The sequence below is a fragment of the Gymnoscopelus microlampas genome (genome assembly GCF_963454915.1).
Source record: "Gymnoscopelus microlampas genome assembly, chromosome: 14".
Classification (NCBI taxonomy): Eukaryota; Metazoa; Chordata; class Actinopteri; order Myctophiformes; family Myctophidae; genus Gymnoscopelus; species Gymnoscopelus microlampas.
The window spans coordinates 6,134,847-6,140,846 of record NC_139951.1 but is presented as its reverse complement, the minus strand read 5'-3'; positions in this window follow the sequence as shown (position 1 = coordinate 6,140,846).

Here is a 6,000-nt window from a genome sequence, read left to right as displayed (position 1 = left end):
AGATGACAATCACCCTCCATGACACAGTCCCTGTCCAGAAAACGTACTCATCAGTCCCAAAGCCACTGTTTAAGGAGGTAAAGGAGTACATACAGGAACTGTTAATGAAAGGCTGGATAGTTAAGTCCAAGTCCCCGTATTCTGCCCCAGTTGTCTGTGTCAGGAAGAAGGACGGCAGCCTGCGTCTGTGCATAGATTACCGCCTCCTGAATAAAAAGACTGTCCCTGATCGCCACCCGTTGCCTAGAATACAAGATCTGACTGACACCCTTGGGGGCTATACCTGGTTTAGTATTTTAGATCAAGGGAAAGCCTACCACCAGGGCTTTGTTGCAGAGGGTTCGCGCCCTTTCACCGCCTTCATTACTCCGTGGGGTCTCTACGAGTGGGTCCGTATCCCATTTGGACTCTCAAATGCTCCTGCAACATTCCAGCGGAGCATGGAGGAGATGCTAGGCCCCCTCAGGGACGAATGCTGCATCCCGTATCTAGACGACGTACTCTGTTATGCAAAAACATTTGAAGAACATGTCGAGACCATCCGTAAAGTTCTCCAGGCCCTTCAACGTCACGGAGTGAAATTGAGACCTGAGAAATGTGATCTCTTCAAACATGAAGTCCGGTACGTGGGTCGCCTTGTGTCAGCAGAAGGAGTCAAAGTAGACCCACGAGACCTTGAAGCTGTGAAAGCCCTGTCAAGTAAGACGCCAAGAACCGTTGGTGAGGTGAGGAAAGTAACAGGATTTTTGGGGTATTTCCGTTCCTACATCCAGGATTTTTCCCGGATTGCCAGACCCATTTATGAGCTGCTCCAAACTAAACCAGGGCAGGCTCCAATCCCAGCACGTAGTAAAAACCCCAAACGCCCCCAGTTGCCCTCCAGAGAGCCCATAGAATGGACCACTGAACAGCAGAGAGCCCTTGAAAAACTGATTGACCTCCTCACAAACCCCCCTGTCTTGGCGTATCCTGATTTTAACCACCCCTTCAGACTGCATACTGATGCCTCAGACCAAGGCCTAGGAGCTGTTCTGTATCAGCATCAAAACGGAAAATTGAGAGTCATTGGATATGGATCAAGGACATTGTCACCAGCCGAACGCAATTACCATATGCATAGTGGAAAACTGGAGTTCCTCGCATTAAAATGGGCTGTGTGTGAAAAGTTCCGCGATTACCTGTACTATGCGCCACACTTCACTATCTACACCGACAACAACCCATTGACCTATGTCATGAGTACAGCCAAGCTCAATGCGGTCGGTCATCGGTGGGTTGGGGAACTCGCAGATTTCAGGTTTGATGTCAAATACAGGCCAGGAAAGTCCAATATAGACGCAGACACCCTATCTCGCCTCCCACTGGATATGGAGAGGTATGAAAGGACCTGTACAGAGGAGCTCTCCAATGAAGCAGTGCGTGCGACATGGGATGGAAGTCAAGCAGCAGAAAGGAAAGACGTGGCATGGGTTGCAGCGCTTAACATCTCTTCCCCAGACTCTAACCAGCAGTCTCATCCTAACCTGCAAACCATCAGTCACGATGAGCTAGTAAAGGCCCAAAGAGAGGATCAAGCCATAAATACGATTATGGAGTTGAAAGAGTCAAACACAAAGTTGACAGATGAAGTGCGCAAAACTGTAAGTGGAGCGACCCGAAAGCTTCTTCATGAATGGAGCAGATTATACATTGACAATGACCTCCTTTACAGAAAGACCAATCAGCACAAGCAGTTAGTCCTCCCTGTAAAATACAGAACACTCGCTCTGAAACATCTACATAATGAGATGGGCCATGTTGGGACGGAAAGAGTGCTCCACCTCGCACGGGAGAGATTCTACTGGCCCTTTATGTCCAAAGAGATTGAGGAGTATGTGACACGAAAATGTCCATGCATCAAGTCTAAAAAGCCTGTCACACACATTCGAGCTCCCATGGGCAGCATCACCTCCAACTTCCCTTTAGAGCTCGTGTGTATTGATTACCTACATCTGGAAACCAGCGTTGGAGGGTACGAATACATTCTAGTGGTGATCGATCATTTCACTAGATTTGCCCAGGCATACCCCACAAAGAACAAAAGTGGAAAAACAGCTGCAGAGCGTATCTTTAATGACTACATACCCAAATTCGGTTATATGTCTAAATTACACCATGATCAAGGCCGTGAATTTGAGAACAAACTGTTCCAAACACTGCAACAGCTGTCTGGAGTTGGCCACTCTAGAACATCACCCTACCATCCACAGAGCAACCCGGCTGAGAGGCTCAATAGAACCATACTCCAGATGTTGAGGACGTTGACTGAAAGTGAGAAACTGCGGTGGAAGGATCACCTCCCGCAGGTATTACACGCTTATAACTGTACCAAACATGAATCCACTGGTTACTCACCCTTTTTCCTCCTCTACGGCCGTCATCCACATCTCCCAGTTGACTTGCTGTTTGGGTTAACTGAGGAAAAGGAATCATACTCACCTAGAGGATATGCAGAGAAATGGGCTGAGAAAATGTCAGAAGCCTACCGTATTGCTTGTGACAATAGTAAGAAATCCAGTGCAAGGGGAAAAGTATCTTATGACAAGAAAGCAAAAGGAATCGTACTACAGGCAGGAGACAGAGTTCTGGTAAGAAACCTCAGTCAGCGTGGAGGACCAGGCAAGTTGAGGTCTTACTGGGAGAAGGCTATCTACGTGGTCAAAAGCCAGCTTGCTGAGAGTCCAGTGTATATTGTCTGCCCTGAGCACGGAGACCAGAAGAAAACCAGAACATTACATCGCAATCTCCTGTTACTGGTGAATGACTTACCTGTGGAAATGACTCCACCCCAAACCAGAACTGTCCCTGAAAAGAAAAGAAAAGACAGACAGAAACAAAGAAGAGTGTCAGACACACAAAGACAAGCAGACATGAGTGACAGCACTGACAGTGATTCAGATGATGATAGTAACGGTGGATACTGGCTAAGGATACCTGCTGAGAGAACAGAGGAAAGAGCTCTTGTACACCGTGAGCAACTACCTGAATACATACCTGTCATGTCACCTGAAGAAAGTGAAGACGAAGAGAGAGAAAACACAGATGGAAACTTACCTGTCTTGGCCAGACCTGATGTCACAGAACCTGAGGGAGAAGAGGAAAATGAGTACCCATATCCTAACCCAGCCCAATCCCCAATACCCCAGCCCAGTCCACAAGCCCAATCTCCAATCCCCCGGCCCAGTCCCAGAGCCCAATCCCAAGCCTCACCTGTAGAACAGGTTCAGTCAGAGGTCAGGAGGTCTGCCCGTGACAGAAAGCCCAGACAGTGTCTCACGTACGATTTGCTAGGTGAACCGTCTTTGCAGGATCAGGTTACCGTTAACTCAGTGTTAGGACACACAGTACAATACTCACCTGTTGTACATACGCCTCACCACACTCCACCACCACACACACTGATGCAATACCTCCCACCCTTTGGTATGCCATACTCACATCCCATCTTCTACACCCACACACCATACACCCCGTATACTTACCATACACCCAACACACACATTCCACCCACAATGATTACCTGTTAGAGGTCCAAGAGAAAGACTAAAGGTTTAAGAGTTGAATTGAAGTGTTTTTGGAAATGTCAGGAGCCATTTTTATTTGTCAGGGAGTGTGTGATGCCCACTAAAGTGTGATCACATTAGTGTGATTGTTTTATGTGTCACAGTGTTTTGAGAAGTGTTTGTATTGTATTTTCCTTTTAAACCCAGGTTGTGTCTTTGTGTAATGTTTTCACCAAAACAACAATAACTTTGGTCAATAGGTGGCAGTGTAACACCTTGGTTTCAACCTGTTTTGCCTTCTGAGCTTGTCGTCCACTGAGGTAGTCTAGTGCGCATGCGCCACTGGTTCTTCTCATAACTGAGAGGAGACTCGGTGGAAACAAGAGCATGTTCCTCTGTCTCTATTTCTTCTAAACCATTTCAACCTGTTTTCCAGGTGGGTTATACTTCACAAAGCACACAGAAATGATTGTTGTTGTTTATGTAATGTCTAGAGTTTATTGTGTTTACTTTTTGGTTCGAATGTAAGTGTAAAACGAGTGATTGGAAAGTGTCTCATTGTTTGTAATGTTTGTAATGGCGTCCGCCACGTTGCTCCGTCGTGTGTCACGTTGATTGTGTGTGTGTCTGGGTATCACATCTCCGTTCTTTGTGTTAGATTTGTGTTTTGATAATGGCTGGCTCCACTTATTATTTAATATGTGTATTGAACAAGTATTTTGTGAACAAGTGTTCCCGTTTTTGAGGGAAATGGTTTCAAACCAGATAACTGCAAACCATGCAGCTGTAAATAGTATGTTCATTAAGTGTTACTGTTACTGATCTGATTATGCAAGTCCTAAATGGTGCTTAGAGCATCTTGTATTGTAAAAATGCACTTAGATGCAAGTGAATTAATGACCAAACGAATTTGGGAGTTGAATGCATAGTGACACAGAGGTTCCTAGGTGTTTCTTTGTATTGAAGTGAATTGACAGAGGATGTTTATGGTATGTTGTTTGATTTTGATTTCATTGTGAAGGTACTTTGGAAATGTGAATGTCATATATGTCTACATAGACAGTAAAAGTGCAGTATTGTTTTATGCTGAGTAAAAGGGGCAGTATTAAATACTGGATAAATAAAGTAAGAGGACAATGCAAAACAGTACAGTTAGGGTTTATTGTGATATGTGTTAAATGATGTGTTGAATAAATCATAACTGAGAGGAGACTCGGTGGAAACAAGAGCATGTTCCTCTGTCTCTATTTCTTCTAAACCATTTCAACCTGTTTTCCAGGTACATATATATCTGTGAATAGGTGCCAGATCCTGGTACCTGTAACACAAACATTACCAAACCTATGCGTTCACGGCTTTGAACACCAATCCTGATACCATCCCATAGGAATGAACGCCTAAAGTATTTGCGTTGGTTCTGTAATGCTGAACAGTTTAACCTATTCAATGAATTGAAATGTCACCAGACATATCAGCAAGCAGCGATCTCTGATTGTCTGGATACCACACTGGGAATAGGCTCTATGCACAGCAGCCATTTTGGAGAGAAATTGGGCCTCTTCTTACTTCCTTCACAGGTGTTACCAATGATATTAATGAAGGCTCTGTTCCATTCTGGTCAAACAGAGGCAGGGTGCTGATATTGTGCATGGTGGCTCACTTGAAACACTAGCGGGTCTCAAAGTGTGGTCCAGGGACCCTCATGGTTCCTTGAGGGGGTGTAACTCTGAGAGTGTACAAATGGACCACACCACCAAATGGACCCTCCCGGGTCACTCTCAGAGTTATGGGGGTCCTTGAAATGTAAAAGTTTGAGAACCACTGTGCTACACTAAATGGAACAGAGCCTTCATTAGAATCATTGGTAACACCTGTGAAGGAAGTAAGGAAGGGGCCCAATTTTTGTCCAATATGGCTGCTGTGCATAGAGCCTATTACTTGATAGTAAGGATAAGCAGCGAGCACAACAGGGTTAGAGGTCAGGAGGACCACAATGTGACTTGAAGGCTGGCTTGGGACAATGATGTGACTTGTCAGGGAATGTGTGCATAGTGGGAGGTCATGGTAAATATATACGCCTGTCATTTCTGCCTGTCAGCAGTATTTGCACTGGAAGATCGCAGGCATGCATGTAGTGAGCTGCAGAAAAGCTGGATGTACGGCTTTCATCGTAGAGTTGTATGGAACAGTTTCCTCGTTGAGCATTAGTCCTTGGGCTTTAATTAGCTAATCAACTTTACAGATGACATATCTTGAGTCCTATTGATTTTGGTGGTGCCATGGCCCTTTCCTGCGTCACCCTTTGGACAAAATGTCGTCTTTACGTTTACAGTGTATTTACACGCGACACATTGGGACAAATAGAGATTGTGACGTCACACAATTAAAAGTAATAGTTGAAAACCTCACAAGATGGCGCCACCTGTCCATTGAACTTAAAGGAGAATTTTGGACCAAA